General features: G+C 39.2%; 2 long non-coding RNA genes, 1 other non-coding gene and 1 pseudogene across 3 annotated transcripts; 1 reads left to right on the top strand and 3 right to left on the bottom strand.

Annotated features, from left to right (window-relative positions):
* Positions 1-401: 401 nt before the first annotated feature.
* Positions 402-3837, bottom strand: LOC131021895 (transmembrane 9 superfamily member 3-like; annotated as a pseudogene).
* A 226-nt stretch (positions 3838-4063) lies between these two features.
* Positions 4064-5210, top strand: LOC131021898 (uncharacterized). Its single transcript, XR_009101087.1, has 2 exons — positions 4064-4377; positions 4759-5210. It is a non-coding gene; the product is annotated as an uncharacterized LOC131021898 (long non-coding RNA).
* Positions 5211-5691: 481 nt separating this feature from the next.
* Positions 5692-6549, bottom strand: LOC131021896 (uncharacterized). Its single transcript, XR_009101086.1, has 3 exons — positions 6285-6549; positions 6115-6177; positions 5692-6026 (listed from the first exon to the last, which is right to left on the bottom strand). It is a non-coding gene; the product is annotated as an uncharacterized LOC131021896 (long non-coding RNA).
* A 12979-nt stretch (positions 6550-19528) lies between these two features.
* On the bottom strand, positions 19529-19635 carry LOC131024061 (small nucleolar RNA R71). Its single transcript, XR_009101655.1, has one exon. It is a non-coding gene; the product is annotated as a small nucleolar RNA R71 (small nucleolar RNA).
* Positions 19636-19886: the final 251 nt, after the last annotated feature.

The following is a 19886-nucleotide window of genomic DNA, read 5'->3' as shown; positions in this document are numbered from 1 at the left end:
ATGGCGCTGAAAAAAAAAAATTCCCGAAATTAAAAAACCCGACAAATATTGCATTTAGGTACCGGGAATCAATTTGTTTTGAAATCACCTTCGCAGCGGTTTGGAGGGGATGAACTCAAATGTTCTTTCCGTAGGTTGAGAGAATATTGGATGAGCGGCGGAAGACCAAAAATTCAAATGATTTTGGATTGATTTGGGGGGTACAGTTGTAATTTTTTTTTAACAAGGTTTACTATAGCATTGAGATTGCCTAACCAAGGGTCACCCCTAGTAATCTTTCTGTAGATGAACAGTGTTTTTGGCCCGGGCCGGCCTTCTAGAGCGGGCTTCTCATGAAATCTCAATTGGTTATCAAACACAAAAATAAGCCCAGCTGAGGATGTAATATAGCGAATACTAACTTATCAAACTGGCCCCTTATATAAAATGTTGCATGTTGTGAAATACATCAAAATATTATCCACTATCCAGTGTATCCATATATAAGTTACTGCGTACATAAACTACAACTTTTATTATAGTATAATTTACCAAATATAGCATGTATCATACCTACCCTCCAGTAGTTTCCAAACATAGTTATGTATCAAACTTGGAAAAGTAGAGGTCGATTGATTTCTCAGTCACTCTTTATGATTGATCCATATATGTGCTGAACAAAAAGCAAAGCAGCATAGAAGCCTACAGCTCCAAGCATTACGAAGACAGCATAGGATACAAAAGCCATGTATGCAAAGAAAACTGAGGTTTGCATGACACCTGACATGCCCGAACGTGCATAGTAGTAATACAGGCAGTATCCGAAAACATAGAATCCACTGGATCCACCATACAGAAAAGACCTGACGAATTGAGGGAAACATTAGATGCGTATGATATGAGGTAGAGATCAAGTGTTAGGAGTTAATGTAGAAAATACTACATCACTTGTTAGTGGATATATAATTGATCACAAAGAAATAATGTAGCACATCGCTTGTTAAAAGTATATGTATTTAACAATAGGATACCTCCACCACCAATAGTGATCTTCAGCAGCAAGTTGAAAAAATGTTAATGCCACCGTAACAAATGCAGTGACAATGAGAACACCAATGAAGACAATGAACAAAGTACTGTAACTGGTGTAAGCTCGGTCACCCCAAAGACTGGCAAATATGTAGTGTAGTTCTCCATAAGAAGCACAGAATGGCATGAATCCAGCCACTGCCATCTGAGGCAGCGTCTGACGATACCAAGGTAGTGGTGGAATCTTTCTAGAATATTTTGAGGTAGGACAAGGTGCTTCAAAGTCTGCCATGCTACATTTTCCAGCTATCCATCCCAATAATAACATAGGTAATGCTGCAAGAGCCCATGTCTGAAGAATGTCTGTAGTTGTATCAAGTGGCATAACTGATGCAACCTTGTAAGAGTTCTGGACAGAGTTAAGGAAGCTACAGATAAGAAGCAGTGGGCCGGAGAAGACAAACCCTGTGAATAGTAAATTGCACACCTGCCAGAAGAAAAAACTAAGATAAGGGACAAGCTAAAGTATACAAAAGAAAAGGAGACGATGATTTCTCAACTGACTATTTGGATTATTTCTAGAAAGAGCTTGACAAAATTATCGCCATAAACCAACTTTCAAGCAAGAAGGTCAGAAAACGAAAAGAGACTTGGATTAAAGAAATAGGTAAGCATAAATGAAGACATATCATAGTTCTTAGAGCTTCTATTGCAAGGGAAGTCGCTACTATTTATCTTCACAAGTCATCATATTGAAATCCTATCAACTCCATCAAAAGACAAGAACATATCATTTATATAGGGGGAAACAGATCATGTCCCTTCCTCAAATAATAAACAAGACTGAAATCAAGAAACAAAATGCCCAGCATGAGAATCAAGTTAACATCCATGTACTGGATAAAGCATGCGCAAAAATGGCTGGTTAAGCAAAACTAGAGCAGTATTCTGGTCCAAATTTACCTACCCAATATGTTCCCTCTAATTGGCTATAAAAAGAGGCTGTTTTATATCCTGCAATGAAAGATGTGACTGTGTACATGACCCCTAATGCAAAAGGATTTGCTTCATTGTAGATATCAGATACACCAACAAGCGCGATTAATAGTACAAGAGTAACCCTGGAAATGACAAAAAGATGCACGCAGTCAATGTTTTTCCAATACAACAACCAATGGTAAATAACCATGCAATGCCATACTTACAGGACAACAAGCTGTGTGCCACTTCCGAGGGCCGCAGCTAACAATGACTTATTCTTTGGGAACCTGAAAACATCACCATGAATGACTTTCCATCCAGTTTCTTCTTTGTCATCTGCTGTCTCCTGATCATGGGCATATCTTGAAAAACAAATTCATCAGTATCAGTAGAGATCTCATAGTTCCAACATGTTATTAACTGTTCATGAAGAGGTTAAATCGTTACTTTTCTAAATCATCTTTTAGGGCTTGTGTCAAAATTGCCACAAGAAATCCAGTAAGAAGGAGAATAGTCCCACATGAACCAATAACTGAAAAGATTTCATAGTAAGAACGATAGTTCTTGTCCATCCTCTTCTCAAATGATATGCCAGTTTCACTCCACTTGACTGTGTATAAGAAGTCAACAAGAATGTCCTTATCGTCAGTAAGCTCCACACAATCTTTCGGGTCTGTACGTGCGCTGATCCTAATGATACGGTCCTTGTTATAAAAGATTTCAAAGTGGAGATGCTTATATAACCAGTATTTATACTGTTTAGGATCAATACTGTCATTCTTCTCCACCCTCCCTAGAAAACCCCATATTGGCAGGTCATCATAGTGCATCTGAAATAAGTAGTCCCTTGAAACCGCACTTCGGAAGTCAGCAACTTCTTTCTTCAAGAGTTTCTTTTGGCAGAGGACTTCTGATTGTTTATCAACTAAGAACTCAAGATTATATGGAGAACGGACCACACGATTGACTTTTAGCCCTTCACCAGAGCTTCAATTTCATCTTTCATGCTAACTATTGACAAGATACTAAATGTAAGCAAAAAACTGGACTTGAATAGAGACAAGAAGTAAAAAGAATAACAAATAATATCAAATACCTGGAAAACAGAATGGGAGACTATAGTAATGGTATGTTTCACTGAAATTCATACAAACACGAGGCGAGCGTCATAAGATGAAGACAAATAATTGAATACAATGCCAAAATTCTGAAAGAAAATACTCTATAGATGACTGTTCCTCTTAATGAAGGAACATCATCTACAATGATATATATGTTAAGAAGATCACCACCTCAAAGCAACCTCAGGCACAAATATAAAGCTACAAGATGGTTTTACTTTCTAGCTTTCAATCAAACATGTGTATGAGGCGCTTCTGTGTATCTATATACAATATATATTAGTTCGTTTTTATCTGCATTCAATTTTAGTGTACCTCTCACGAACACTACAACACTTCTCTTACAATATCCAAACTCACAAAGGCGCTCTTCAAAATTCACATAACTAGTCATGACTCATGCAAGGTAAACTGCCTAATCTTCGTCATATCCACATATTTGAATCCCACCATTACATAAAATGCAAACAAACAGAAATTTTATTTTTCTTCTGCTACAAGTCAAATTTTGGCACTGACAATAGTTGAAAACAAAATCAAATCGAGTTGGAATCAGAAAATTGAAGTGAATTTTATGCCTGGGGTTTCCATAGGGGTAGACTTTGCGGGCGTAAAACGGCACCGCATCTCCAGCTTTGTATCTGTGATCGAAGGCGTCCGAGCTGACCCCAGCGGCAATCCAGGCCACAACCAAAATGCCGGCGTACCACGCCTCGATCGTCGTCATCGTCTTCTTCAGTAAATGCGCAAATCAATTTATGGAGTTGAGTTGAAATTATATTCGTATCATCAGTCGAAAACATTTTACGGAGTCAACGGCGACCTGCAGAATCTGCAAACAAATGGTCACGCTCGCTATAATCTTTTGAAAGCTTGATTAGGTTTTAATTAGTTTAAAAGCCCACGTAATTATACTCTAAAGTTGGGCCGAGCATGTGTAGTATTTGGTACTCTTACATGAGATAACTTATATTTCTCACCCTAACCCACTGTTTGATAGGCTTTGTAAATAATAATGAAGGCCCGCACCAAAATCAAAGCCCGCTCCAAAATCACTGTTCAGAAGAGAAAATACAACCACCGCTCACCCCCAGTTGAATAATATCGATTTGAACAGTGAAATGATATTAGATTTCAACTTTACAATTTTATCCCTCAAATTACTTCAAATCGGAGGGGTAGGGGTCTGCAAATCCGCCTCCTTCGACATAACGAAGACGAGTTATTCAGCTGATGAAGTGAGTTTTTGCGTCAGATCCTCTCGAAGGTGAGTTTTGTGACATTTTCGCGAAATTCATGTTTCAAAATCATATCTTGCTCATGTATTATAAAGGAGTATGCAAAATTTATTAGGATTTTTGATTTTTTTTTCTACACAATCGGACTTGGGTCTGCAAAAAATATGGAGCTCAATGGTTTTTCTTTTGCCGCTTTTGGACATTTCATGGTTTCGGCAAATTTTGTTTCTTTCGACTGTTTATTTCTTTGTAGGAGGTCAATTAGGTCTGATTACGAAAGAGTATTCACCTTTCGATGCTTTCTCTTTCCATTTTTTGTTTCAATCGTGTATATTCGCGCCTGCACAATCTGAATTGTGCTGATTGTTTTTACTACGGAAAATTCTCAAAAGTTCGAAATTTTCTTTCAGTACTTGCAGGTTCGGTATTTCGCTGGTGAAGGCCGCTAGAGTTGAGGGTGCCATCTTTACCCTGTTTGAAACGGGTACAAGTTTGTGCAATGAGATGCTTGTTTGGAGTCATGTAGTTTGTTTTCTGAATTTTGTCTTTCCTAAATAACAATTACAAGCATCAATTTCTTTCTGAATTCAGAACCTATGCTTCAAGTTCTCTGATTTGGGTGTTTGTGAATTGGGATCCTAGTCTTGTTTGTTTTTTGAATTTGGGTCTTTGTGCATCTCAAGCTTGTTTGGAAAATCAGATTTTGATGTATTTGGGAACCAAGCTTTCCTCTGTCAACCAAGCCTGTTTGTGTTACACATGCACATATTTATCTTCTTATGTAAATTGAGATTCTGGGCTCTTCTTATTTCTACTTTCCATTGGCCAATTTAAAGTAATGGTCTTGCATTCTTGCTGCAAACTTGAAATTGAGAGGTTACAACACTTTATGTTTCAGTTTCCTTGTTATGCTAGGTAACTATTATGTGGCAGGGAAACATATAACTGGCGGCAATGTATAAGTTTGTATTTGTGCGCATCTTAGAAGTGTGATCACATTCGACTGCATGTATTTAAGCCTAGAGCTTCAATTATTCACAAGGATTAATTATCGTTTAGCTGTAGGAACAACAAAGAATCTGTGACTGAAAATAGTTGTATATTGGTCTTTTGCTCAGATGAGAAATCGCGCCCTGAACAAAGATAATTTGGCACTCATATTTCATTTTTCCCCAAAATTTGCAAAGGGTTGTTTCTGAAATTTTCTGTTTAATTGGAGGGTATTGAGGTAGTTTCAATTGATAATCCAAATCTTATCCTTTCTTATCAAATTGCTGTAAATATACATTTTTTTTTTGTGGAGGGTATCAAACATAAAAAATGTGTTATATTGACATTAGTTATCAGCTATCAAACAATAAATTTAGTTAATTAAACTCACAACAATTGGATTAAATATCCAGATATAATTAATATCTACATATCTACATATCTACATATCCAGATATAAGTTAATACGCATGAAACAATTAGCAGCGTGTTTGGTAAGCATGGCTTAGACAAAAGCAGGAAATGACAAAACTACCTTTTTAATTTTTTGTAATGACAGCCGTGTCCTTACCCTGCTCAATTCCTGCGCAATAAGCAGACCGGGGGGAATTAAATTCCAATACAAATTACTCTTTCTTCTTTCATTGGCGACCTTTTTGGTAGGCTGCGATATTCTACCGGGCAGTACCTGCGAAGAATCAAAGCAATAAAAGAAATAGGTTCGACTCAGTAAGGTGCGAACCCTATATTTCAATTTGAATTGCTGTTGTGTGTACCGCGATTAGCTCCGGTGAAGCTCTAGCCAGTGCTTATGCGAATCCCCCCAGCTCAATTGAACCCTTCAATGGAGGAATTGAATCAGCGGCAGTTCACGGTACATGGGAAAACTGAAAGAATCACACAAAGAAATTCAGGAGGAACGTATATATATTCAAGGATTCATTACCATGCTCAAGGATGCGCCGCGAGTTCGTCGTCGCCAATTCTTTTGAAATTGAAAAAGTGAGCTGCCAATTCGAGTTATTTGATTTTTTAATTCGAAGACCAGGGGCAAAATCGCGATGAGTGAATTTAGAAAGGAGTTATTGTAGAGGGTGTTTGACTAAGCTTATTTTGAAGGGCTTATAATTGGTCAAAGTGTTTGGATAATTGAACTTATAAGCTTAGAGAGAGAATTTTTAGTTAGCTAGAGAAAATCTTTGATAGAGAGAAAAAATTGAATAAAAGTGAAATTAGAATGATATATAATGAAAATAAAAAATTATAGTTGAATTATTCTTGTAAAATCAGTGTTGCTTATAAGATAATGAGAAAATAAGTTGGGGTAGATGAACTTATTTTTTGGGGAGCTTATAAGCTCTTAAAGCTTATTTTTACAGCTTATAAGCTCTTTAAGAATCATTAAATTCAATTTGGCGTGCGGATTTCAAACCGCCGACGTTTTTTCAACTGCCCTAAGTAACTATTCTTCTTCCACGATCACACTTCATCATTACTTTCTCTCTCATCTCTACCAATTCCTTTGCCTACTTTCTCTTTCTTGCATGCAAACTAATCCCCTGCTCCACAGCAATCAACTGTGAGACTCTCTGTTCAAATCCTTGTTCTTTCAGAATCATAGAAATGGCGAGAACAGAAGACAAAAAGAAATCTGTTGAATGCGGCGTCAAGGATGTTTGGTATGAACACTCAGTGGATGCTCCATCATTCCAAACAAAACTATCGAAGCCGAAGAAATCATGTCTAGGCATCAATGGCTTCCCTTCGTCTTCAAGGAAGCGGCCCACTTCCTGAAATCTCCAATCAAACAGTTCTATCAAGAACTGCGCTATAACAAGTCCGGTGAACTTTTCTCCAAAGTTCAGGTGTTCACATCTCCCGACTTCAAAACACAATAAGAGGTTCCAATCAATGTCACCAAAGCAGTTCGAGAACTGTTCGGTCTGTCGAACATTGGTCCCAATCCATCTTTCATCACAGATGAGGAGGCGAATGAAACTCTCAAGGAAGCAATGGCTAAAGGGGACGAGACCACTGAAGGAACTCTCAAGTTATCTCTTCTCAAGCCTGGTCATTTCTTATTGGCCAAGATCATTCAGAAATGTTGGATCGGCGCCACTGGAACTCCTAACAAAGCTTCACAGCTACAGAAGAACATTTTGGCTGCTCTAATGAAGCCCGGTCCTTTTAACTAGGAGCAAACCTACCTCGAGTTACTTTGCGGCGAACCTCACAACTCCAAACCTGCAAATCTGCTCCGTCAAGGCAACAGAGTTTCACAAATCATCATTCACGGCACCAGTCATCTTCTTCAAATCTTCTGGCTGGAGACTTTGGAAGTAACTGATCAAATTCGCCTCTTCAAAGTGGCGAAGGGAGGACCCAAACCCTCCAAGAAGCCAAAGGTGATTGACATCTCATCACCTCAATCCGTGGAGACTGAACCCCTTGAGTCTCCAACTGAACCCTGTCCTTTACCTTCTCCAACTCCCACTCAAATTCCATCCCCTGTTCCTTCTCTTTCTGCAACAAACGTTCCCCGCCGTCCTCGTTCCACACCCAAAAAGACATCTTCAAAATCTGCCTCACAGTTAACCTCCAAACACACCCTCCAAATCCTCTACCAAAGCCCAGCCTAAACATAAATCCAAGGGCAAAGCAGTCCAACAATTCTCCCATGTGCCAACTCCTTATGGCACTTCTGAACAAATAAAGGTTGTTGCAGCAATGCAAGCCGATGCCAAGGGAGATGCTTCTCAACATTTGAATCTCCTTCTCGGAGACTTCAATACCTCTCTAGAAGTCTATAAGAACCTTCATAGACTTCTCACCTACACGTTCCTCAAGACTGCACCCTGCTCTCAAGTCAAGGAACTTCAACTGATTGAGACTGATAACTCATTTGCATTTGAAGAAGCGAAATTATACAGCATCTTCAACTTCCCCATATTATGGGATGTTATTTATGGATTCGACAAATTCGCTTTGGACTACCTTAAGTCGCAAGGCTTCACCAGAGGCCCCCCCTGATCACTCCCACCGATGCAGGGATCTCCACTTCTAAAGCAGCCGAAGAAACAATTGATGTTGTTCTTTTGATCTACGACTCATTTGATCCAGTGTTACCTGATCAACAAAGTTCGGTTTCTGCAGCCACTATCCAAGAAACTCATGTTTCTGACTTTGTTCCTCAGGAAACTCCTGTTTCTATGCATGCTCCTCAGGACACTCCGGTATCTTCAGCTCAAGATCAACGGATAATTGAATCCATTAGTCATCCAACTGATGATGTCACTACTGCTTTCCCAGCTCCGGATCAGCCAACTTCCCGGACAACTAAACCCATCAGTTATCCCACCGCTGACAAATCACGGCTGATGGTTGTTGATCAGCCTGAAGTCTCTACTGTTTCTCCTTTGTTGGAAAACCCAACAGTTGACACTGCAAATCCATCTACTCTGGAAGGATTTGTAGAGGACGTAGCTGATGATCCTATGCTGTCCTCCATGCCACAGGAATCATCTGACGTTCCTTCTCAAGTAGAGGACGCCACCCACAACTCCAGACGTACTTTTGCTCTTTCATTCCCTACTGATGATGTGCAAGTCATTCCCGCAGTTCCAGACTCTGAAGTTGCTCCTTCCACTTCCTCTCAAGGAGCTTCTTCATCAAGGAGACAACCCATGCAACCACACATTCCTCCAGAGCTGCCTGTTGAGTTCATTGAGATCCCACGCAAGCCAAGGTATGTGAGATATGACTCTGATGAAGAGACTGATGGAAGGATCACTCACTGGAAAGGAAGATAACCTCACAAGGTTACCTTCAAGATTCCCGAAGGCGCAGAAATCCAATCCAAGCTTTATTGGATGTCATTTCCGATCATCAATTGGAAATCGAAAAGCTCAAGCATGAGAAAAAACGCCAAGACATTTACAGCGCAAAATTCTTAAACAAACTGAGTGAAGTCGAAGCTCAGGCGACTGCTGACATGATCGACCATGATGTTCATATCAACACTCTTGCTCGCAAGCTTAGCCAACTCCGTGCCACGCACTTTGCCTATGTTGAAGAGATGATCCCCACTCAGGCCACTGTTCCGTTACTAAGAAAGGAACTCAAGGATCTTCACACGCACGTGCTGGAAGCAGAAATCTAGTCTAAACAACAGATTCTGGATGCTCAACATCGCCTTAACAGTCTCCGCATCGAATTTCTGAAGGAATTAATGACTATCAAAAGATCAACCTGGCATCTATGAATTTTGAAGAAAAGGCATTGCAATGGTTTCAAAATTTGGATAGTGGGCAGCTGGATGTTACTTGGAGTCAGTTTGTGGATATTGTTGCAGCCAGATTTGAAGGCATAAGGGAAGCCAGGGTGATAGTGGACTTTAACAAGTTGAAACAAACTGGAACATATGCAGATTATGTTGAAAAATTTGAGGAGCTTAAGTCTTGTATGCTTTTAAATAGCCAAAATAAGTTCTCTGAGGAGTACTTTGTGGCTAGCTTTATTAGCGGCTTAAGTGATGAATTGCAATCCTTTGTGGGCATGTTCAAACCCACTACTCTAGAGCATGCTATTGAATTAGGTGAGTAACAGACTGTCATCTTGGATATTATCTCAAAACGGATGAAGCCCGTAACCAAGACTTACAGTACCCCTCCTTCCACCTATAAAAAACCGGGGTTTAACAATCAAACAAGGAGTCTGCCATCTCCTATTCTCCAGCCACCTACCCAATTGCTAACACGTGCACAAATGGAGGAAAGAAGAAATTATGTTATAACTGTGATGAACAATTTACCCCTGGACATAGGTGCAAGAACAGAATCAGTTACGTAATGATAACAGAGGAGGAAGAGTTATCTTATATGCCAACAGAACCGATGGTTACTGACCATGAAGATTTAACAGAGGCACCTTATGAGAAAGTGCATATTTCTATTGATTCTATTATTGGAGGAGCAAGTTCTACTACATTGAGAATGGTGGGAGAATCAAATGGACACTGATAACACGCATGTTTCCATGGTTTTTAATGATCTTATGATGTTAATTTTATAGGAAATTGAGTGTTGGATGATTGTTTTGTGCTTAAATTGCTTTATCTTGTGAAATATGTTACTTGCTTGTACTTTGATGATTTTTACAGAAATATGGAGTTCGAATTTGGACTGTTGGTCTTAATGAAAGTTGCAGTTCGTCTCGATACGAGTTCGTAGGCGCAAACGGTTTGCAAATTTGAGTTCGGACGAGGAAGATATGGCCGAAACAAGAAAGTCGCGCGCAACAGTGACTAGTGCCCGACGGGAATTTCCGAATTTTCGGGATTTTGCGGGATTTTCGGATTTTATCAGTATTTTCGAGCTCTATACTGTATTTATCCCCTGTGCCTATATATAGGTCTTCTTTTGACCTATTCAGGGTTCCCAACTTTATTTTTCAGTTCCCAACTTTTATTTTTCAATTTCATAGCTTTAGAATTTATTGCTTTCCAGTTTTTACTGCTTGGATTGGATTTCTACAAGATTGAAGATTCAAGCTGCTACAATCGTTCTTATTCAGTTTTTATATAATTCAGTTCTTCCAATTGTGTTCTTTTTAATTATGTTTATGTTTTATTTCAGTATGTCTGGCTAGTTTCCTTTAGCTGATTCTAGGGTTTGTAAATAGTTGATTGAATTTATGTGATTTATTTGTTAATATCTTTGTGCCTTCCAGTTTATGATTCATAATTCCTGGTGCTTAATTTCTTGTGAATTATCTGATCAATAGTTTGTATGTTTAGCTATTCGGTTTGAGACCTAGCGGAGATAACTGTTTAGCGGATTCAGGAATGTATGATATGATTTTAACCTTGAGACCTAGCGGAGATAGGTGGATCATAGGGAGCTATTCTTAGGAGCTATTGGGAGTTAGTAGATTTTCTTGAGACCTAGCGGAGATAGAGAATTTACTAATCTACGATCGTTGCTGCTCTAGCGAGAGTGATTGATTAATTAAGTGATCTCTCATCATAACTGGATTAAACTGGTACATAGGATTAATAGATTTATTGCGTAGATCTAGTTAATGAATTTACTACCCTAGGATCAGTTGTCTTTAATATTTGATTTTTCTACGTGCTTTTATTTATTGCTATTTGAGTTTTAGTTTAAGTCAATCAATCTCTACTTTCGTTTGCCTGTCTACTGTTTAAGTTTGTTTAGGAGATAGCTAGAGTGATTTCGGTTTTTCAATCCCTGAGAATACGATACTCGATTACTTGTTGCTTGCTACAATTACCTGTGTTAGTTGCAGTCATTTTTGTTGCTAAGAAATTAGTGATCAACACCAATTACAAATCTTAATTGACACAGGCAGCACACTCAGTTTTCTATAGGAAGGCGCAGCCATGAGGTTGGGTTGTCAATTGGAACCAGATAAACGTATTATGGTTCGAGTAGCAAATGGCCAGAGGTTAACTAGCACTCATAAGGTTACTAATTTCAAGTGGAAAGTACAAGGACATGAGTTCACATATACTCCAAGGATTTTGAGCAGTAAAGGCTATGACTTAATCCTAGGAGGAGATTGGCTAAGGCATTGTACACCCATTGAGCTGGACTACAAAAGGATGAATGTTACAGACAATTTGAATGGGCACAAGGTTAAATTGAAGGCAGTAACATCCCCTGTTACTGACTGCCAATTCATCTAAGAGGATTCTTTGTATAATTTGATACATAAGAACCTGGATACTGTGAATGAAGTGTTTATATTGAAAAATCCCTACTCGGGGACCGATGAAAATCATGGGCTGGATGATTTATTGGAGGAATTTCAGGATGTCTTTGAAGAACCTCAGGACCTACCTCCATCTAGAGGAATTGAACACCAAATTTCTCTAAAGCCCAATAGTATTCCCAAACATCAATATCAGTACAGAACATCACACAACCATAAAGATGATATAGAGAAGATTGTGAATGAGCTCTTAAAATCAGGGGTAATACAACATAGTAGGAGCCCTTTTGCTTCTCCAGTTATTTTGGTAAAGAAGAAGGATAATTCATGGACGATGTGTGTTGATTACAGGTACCTAAACTCTCTTACAATCAAGCATGATTATCCAATTCCCTTAATTGATGAACTCCTAGATGAATAAAATGGGGTTGTGTACTTCTCTAAACTTGACATGAGGTCTGGGTATTTTCAAATACTAGTCAAGGCTGAGGATAGGTATCTAACTGCTTTTAGTACACATCATGGGCACTTTGAGTTTTTGGTTATGCCTTTTAGATTATGTAATCCTCCTGCAACCTTCCAGTCCTTAATGAACCAAGTGTTTCAAGGTTGTTTAAGGAAGTTCGTGTTAGTGTTTTTTGATGACATCTTAGTTTACAACAAGAATTGGGAGGATCACCTATTACATCTTAGAACAGTGTTGGAATTACTCAGGGAGCACACTCTTTATGCAAAGAAAAGTAAGTGTAAATTTGGGCAGACCAAGATTGAGTACTTGGGGCATGTTATCTCAACAGATGGTGTATCTATAGACCCGGAGAACATTCACTGCATGCTAAACTGGCCCGTACCTAAGACAATTAAGCAACTTAGAGGTTTCTTGGGGCTTACGGGCTATTACAGAAAGTTAATTCAAGTATATGGACTGATTAGTAGACCCCTGACCAACCTTTTAAAGAATGATGGTTTTCGTTGGGACAGCGAAGCACAATCAGCTTTCAATCAGTTAAAAGAGGCCATGTTATCTGCTCCTGTTTTGGCATTACCGGATTTTAGTAAGCCATTTATCTTAGAAACAGATGCCAGTGGCATAGGAGGAGTGGGTGTTGTTCTTATGCAAAACCAGAAACCCATCGCATACATGAGTAAGACCCTATGTCCAAGGAACCAAGCATTATCTATTTATGAGAGAGAATTTTTTGCAGTTCTTATGGCTGTTCAGAAGTGGAAGGCTTATCTACAGGGACATAAATTCATCATTCGAATTGATCAGCAAACTCTAAGGTACCTACTGGATCAAAAATCCATGAATCCTATACAATAAAAATGGTTGACTAAATTATTAGGTCTCAACTATGAGATCCAATATAGGAAGGGAATTGATAACAAAGCCGTTGATGCTTCATCTAGAATGGGCATGCAAGAAGAGGAATGTACAAGGCTTACTACTATCATTCATGTTTGGGTTCAGAAGGTGATACAAAGCTATGTGAATGATCCATTATTTGCCAAGATAATATCATCTCTTGCCATTGACAAGCTATCCTAGGGTAATTATACTCTCACAGATGGTACACTCAGGTATAAGTGGAGAATAGCAGTGGGTTCCAACACAAATCTTCGAGAAGAGTTGTTGCACGAAATGTACAACTCATCAATGGGAGGACACTCTGGAAACCAAGGTACTTATATGAGACTAAAAAGCTCTTTCTACTGGCTTAAAATGAAAGAAGCTGTGGTTAAGTGGGTGCAAGAGTGTGATGTCTGTCAGCGGAATAAAGTAGACAACAAACCTTATCCTGGACTCCTACAACCCCTACCTATTCCTACCACTGCCTGGACTCACATAACCCTAGACTTTATTGAAGGGTTACCAAAATCTGGGAGAAAAAATGTCATCTTGGTCATTGTTGATAGATTAACAAAGTACGCTCACTTTGTTGCTTTGTCCTATCCTTTTACTGCCTAATCAGTGGCTAAAGTTTTCCTAGACACATTCTACAAGCTACATGGACCACCCGTGAGTATCGTTTCAGATAGGGACAAAGTCTTTACCAGTAGTTTTTGGAGAGAATTATTCAAGTTTATGGGTTCAACTTTGGATATGTCAACTGCTTATCACCCGCAGAGTGATGGCCAAACAGAGAGACTCAATCAGTGTTTGGAGAGTTATCTGAGGTGCATGGTGGGATGTTGTCCTAAACAATGGTATAAATGGCTTCCCTTGGCAGAATATTGGTATAATACTAACTATCACAGTGGCCTCAAATGCACCCCCTTTCAGGCACTATATGGTTTTCAACCTGCTCGTATGTTGTTATCGCCCTATTTTGACTCCATTGATTCAGAAGCTAAGGACTGACTGGTTCAACGACAAGAGTTTTCCAAAATTCTGAGGGACAACTTACTTCAAGCCCAACACCGTATGAAGTACTATGCAGACAAGAAAATGAGTGAAAGGGAATTCATGGTGGGAGATATGGTCTATCTGAAACTACAACCATTCCGTCAGAATTCGGTCGCGCCGAGAAGGAATTTAAAACTCTCATCACGCTATTATGGACCTTACACAGTTTTGGAGAAAATTGGGCAAGTCGCTTACAAACTCGATCTACCACCTACATCACGCATACATCCCTTGTTTCACGTGTCACTACTGAAGAAGTGCATAGGAGAAAAGAAGGTACCTTTACTCGAGCTACCGGAAACAGATACTGATGGGCAATTTAAAATTGAGCCTGTGACCATCTTGAATTCGCGTACCATCTCTAGGAAGGGCGAAGAACTCACCCAGGTCTTGGTTCAATGGTTGAACGCAGGTCCCGATTGCGCCACCTGGGAGGATTTGAAGCACATCCGCACCAAGTTTCCAACTTTTGATCCTTGCGGTCAAGGATCTTCATCGCGGGGGGGGGGGTATTGTCATGAGAATGGTTGATAAAGATGATATGTTGCAGAAAAAAGCTAACTTTGCTCAAGGAAATGAGAAGCTAGGGTTCGCTGCTGATTTGGGGATCGCAATTCCACCTTTGACTTGAAGGAAGAAACGTTCTAGCTCATGTTTATTGAAAGTCGCTAGTTTGAGTTAAATTGTATTTACATTTTTTAGCCGTAAGCTTGTTCCAACCCTAGTTGTTTTGGCTTTTATTCAGCCGCAATTGTGGACTAGGAATTAAGCAATGAAATTTCCTTTTTTCTCCTATCTTACTTTCTCTATCTATTTCTCTCTATCATTCCTTCACTCTATTTAAGCACCGTTACATCTTTACTGATCAAACATTTAAATACAAATTGTGGGTCTGCTACAAAATTCCATCTCAAGATTCCTGTAAAATCCATCAAAGTTCGAGCAAGTATCATATTTCACAAGATAAAACAATATAAACACAAAACAACTATCCAACACTCAACTCCCTATAAAATTGATATCATATCACTACTACAAAAGTTTACATACATAACAGTGAATAGATAACGGTTTTTTTCAAAAACCGTTATGTATGAGCGCACTTTTAGGAATAGATAACGGTTTTGCGAAAATCCGTTATCTATGTAGTGTTGTCTAAATGCATAGATAACGGTTTGAGCAAATGCGTTATGTTTTTGCGTTATCTATTAGTTGCATACATAACGGTATTACAAAACCGTTAAGCCACCGTTATCTATGACCATCTTTTATAACAGTTATTTTATAACGTTAAAGAACCGTTATGTATAAGAGTCATTTACAACGGTTTTTGAACCGTTATGTATGAGCGTCTCTAAAAACTGTTATGTATAATTTTTTTAAAATAATATTATATTATATTATATTAAAAATAACAAATAAATTGTTTAGCCTAAAATCTGAATTTATTCATAGATATAGACTTTGAGAAATAAAAAACTCATAATATTTTTTTTATTAAATAACACTTAAATAAAATCTGAAAATATTATTAGAAACCTAAATACCTAAAATTGAATAATAAAAATTAAATAAAAGAAAAAAGAAAAAGATTTCCATTCCTAAAATTTGAAAATATTATCAGCCCTAACACTTCTCTCTCTAGTTCGCCTCCCCCCAAATCTCAATTTGTCGCGCCTTCCCCGAGTCCGCCGCGCCCCCCGATCTACCGCGCCTTCATCCAGCTCCCCCAGTCCATCGCGCCCTCGGTCTGCCTCCGTCGCGCCCTCGTTCTTGCTCCGGCGTGTTTTATTAGCCGACTGTGCGGCGGTGGCGGGCTAGGGTTTTGAAACCCTAGCTGTGATGAAGAGAATAAACGGGTCAGAAAGATGGGCTAGGGTTTTCCAGACTCCAGTCTTCGCCGCGTCTCCACGATCTGCCGCGCCGCTTCCTTTTCAGACCGCCGTCCGTCTATCCACCGGCAACTCATGCACACCGCACACGGTAAGCCCTCTCTTTCAGAATTTGAATTACAGTAGGCTTTTTCTTAAGTTTTTGGAATTAGAATTTCAAATTTGCTTGAATTTGTTTCAAATTTTACTCTGTTATTGTATAATGTGTATAGCTGTGTAATGAGTTTTATCTCTTTCCGATTTCTGGATCTTGTCAAATTTGACCTCTAAGTTTCCTTCATGGAGCATCGCCACCACTGATTTCAACAACCGCCGCCGTCTGATTCACCCGCCACTTCTCGGCCGTAGCAATCACACTGTGTTCTCTCTCTCATTTAATGCTTATTTCTAATCTCTTCAATCGATTTTGAGGCTTCTAATTTGTTATTTTGTTTTATCTTGCAACAGCAAAATTTGGGATTTCTTGATTTCTTAGATGAAGGCTGGCTGGATATCTCGAGGTTTGGGGAACAAATTAATTGCTAATTCTTTTCAAATTGGAAGCGTTTCTTTGATTTCTCTCCTGGGTTCCTCTGCTGCTGGTCTTACACAAGCTCGTATCACTCTGAATTTTGCATTTGTTTGTAACTTCTTGGTAGATTATTCCAGAATGGAAGATTTCAATGATAAACTTATCCGGCATCAGTTTTGTAGATCTTTTTTCACGGTAACTTTCGTCGGACTTAGCTATGTTCAGGGAATGGTTTCTGATTTATGCTTAATTTACTCTATTTTTAAGGGTTTGTTTGTGCATGTTTTAAGATAATCTTCTGAAAATTGGTGCGTTTATGGTGTATTTTATGCTTTGCAGGAGATTTAGGCTTTCGAGATGGAAGAATGCAGTTTTGAATGAATTTGGAAGAATTTGGCGTTCTCCAGGTGTTCTGGTTTCCAGAGCAGAAGAACCGACATTTCCAAAGCAGAGAAATCACCATTCCTCTGGAGTCAGAGAAATCAAAGTTCAGTGCAGCGAAATCCACGAATGCCAGAGGAATCGAAGCAAGCGCGGAAACGCCAGAGGACTCATAAGGCGCCAGAGGAGTCGCCATTCCAGAGGATTCAACCAGAGGAGTCGAGGTCAGAGGAATCGCCATTCCAGAGGATTCAACCAGAGGAGTCGAGGTCAGAGGAGTCGCCATTCTAGAGGAGTCGATGCCAGAGGATTCGCTTCCCCGCTGCCAGATCGGAGAAATGCCAGAGCGGAGAAATGCCAGAGCGGAGGTCCATTTCTCTGGCGCAACCTATTCCGCTGGCGAGGTCAGAGAAATCACCTATTCCTCTGGCAATACCATTCCTCTGGCGATAACAGGGAAATCATCCATTCCTCTGGCGAGAGCTGCGAAGTTGGCAAAAGTGGGAGTATTTTCCGGAGCGCGTATCCAGCTGGAGAGTTGCCTTATTTCACACGATTCTATTACCTTTAGAATTCTACTTTGCATGGCAACTTCCATGGTGATCCGAAGGAAATCTGAAGCTTATAAATAGGTCCTCTTTTGACCTATTGAGAGACAACACACATCCGAGAACCCTAGCATTCATACTTTAGTTTTTAGCTTTAGAATTTTTATTGCTTTCTAGTTTTAAGGCTTGGATCAAGATTGAAGATTCAAGCCGCTACTTCAGTTTTTCATTCAGTTTTTATACAATTCAGTTTTTACAATTGTTTTTTTTTTTAATTATGTTTAAGTTTTATTCCAGTATGTCTGGCTAGTTTCTTTTAGCTGATTCTAGGGTTTGTAAATAGTTGATTGAATTTATGTGATTTATTTGTTAATATCTTTGTGCCTTCCAGTTTATGATTCATAATTCCTGGTGCTTAATTTCTTGTGAATTATTTGGCCAATAGTTTGCATGTTTAGCTATTCGGTTTGAGACCTAGCGGAGATAACTGTTTAGCGGATTCAGGAATGTATGATATGATTTTAACCTTGAGACCTAGCGGAGATAGGTGGATCATAGGGAGCTATTCTTAGGAGCTATTGGGAGTTAGTAGATTTTCTTGAGACCTAACGGAGATAGATAATTTACTAATCCACGATCGTTGCTGTTCTAGCGAGAGTAATTGATTAATTAAGTGATCTCTCATCATAACTGGATTAAATTGGTACATAGGATTAATAGATTTATTGCGTAGATTTAATTGATGAATTTACTACCCTAGGATCAGTTGTCTTTTAATACTTAATTTTTCCTACGTGATTTTAATTATTGTTATTAGTGTTTTAGTTTAATTAATTAAACTTTCCTTCTTTCGTTTGCCTGAATATTACTAGAGTTTAATTAGGATTACTTAGAGTGATTCGTTATAATAGTCCCTGTGGATACGATACTCGGTTACTTGTTATTTGTGCTACAATTGCACCGTGTTAGTTGCGGTAATTTGTTGCTAATAATTTAGTGATCAACTTTTTGGCGCCGTTGCCGGGGACTATTTAGAATTTACTTTAATATTTTCTGATTAGGCTTAAGCATTATTTCAGGCGTTATAAGCTTATTTTTTTTTTTTAGTTTTTAAATTTCTGTTTTTGTTTGTTGTCTCAGGCGTGTATGATCACGAGATCCAAAGGAAAGGAACATCTAGTACCTTTGAACTTGGAAATCGAAAAGCAATACAAAAGAGACAACCGCGAAAAGAAGAAGCAAGCAATGGCAGAGCAACAGAATAACATGGACCTTGAAACTCTTGTGCGAGCCGTGACACACCTTCAGAGGCAGCTAAACGAAGAGAGAGAGCGCAACCGGGCTCCTCCACCAGAGCCACCACTGAATCACATGTATCAGCCTCGAGTTGATCAATTCCAAGGAGGCAGCTGGGGACCAACTGTGCAGGCTAACACGTTCGAGCTGAAGCCGGGATTGATAAACATGGTGCAAGCTGAACAGTTTAGTGGAATGGCTGATGAAAATCCGCATGTTCACATCACTCAGTTTCTAGATATCTGCGACACTATTAAGCAGAATGGAGTGCCATCAGATGCCATCAGAATGAAGATGTTTGGATTCTCTCTAAGAGATAGAGCAAAGGAGTGGTTCAAGAGTTTGGACAGAGGTGCTATCACTGGATGGGAGGATTTGTGTAGAGCTTTCCTGGCAAAATACTTTCCTGCTTCTAAAGCTCAGAAAATCATTGCAGAGATTTCTCACTTTTCCCAGCTAGGAGATAAGACCATTCATGATGCCTGAGAAAGATTTCGCGAGCTGCTCAGGAACTGCCCACAACATGGTTTCACAGAGGATCAGCAAATCATTCACTTTTATAATGGTTTGACTGGTCTGACAAAAAGTATGGTGGATGCCACTGCAGGTGGATGTCTTCTCCATAGAAATACAAAGGAAGCTTATCGTGTGATAGAAGAGATGGCCTCCAACAGTTACCAATGGCCGAATGACAGAAATTCCACGAGAAGAATTGCAGCTGTGAATGAGGAGAGAGATGATTTTAATGAGAAATATGAAGCTCTTCAAAAGTAGTATGAGT

The sequence above is a fragment of the Salvia miltiorrhiza genome, chromosome 4, assembly GCF_028751815.1.
Source record: "Salvia miltiorrhiza cultivar Shanhuang (shh) chromosome 4, IMPLAD_Smil_shh, whole genome shotgun sequence".
NCBI lineage: Eukaryota > Viridiplantae > Streptophyta > Magnoliopsida > Lamiales > Lamiaceae > Salvia > Salvia miltiorrhiza.
Note: the sequence above shows the minus strand (reverse complement) of the source record. Positions and strands in the feature narration are given on the sequence as shown.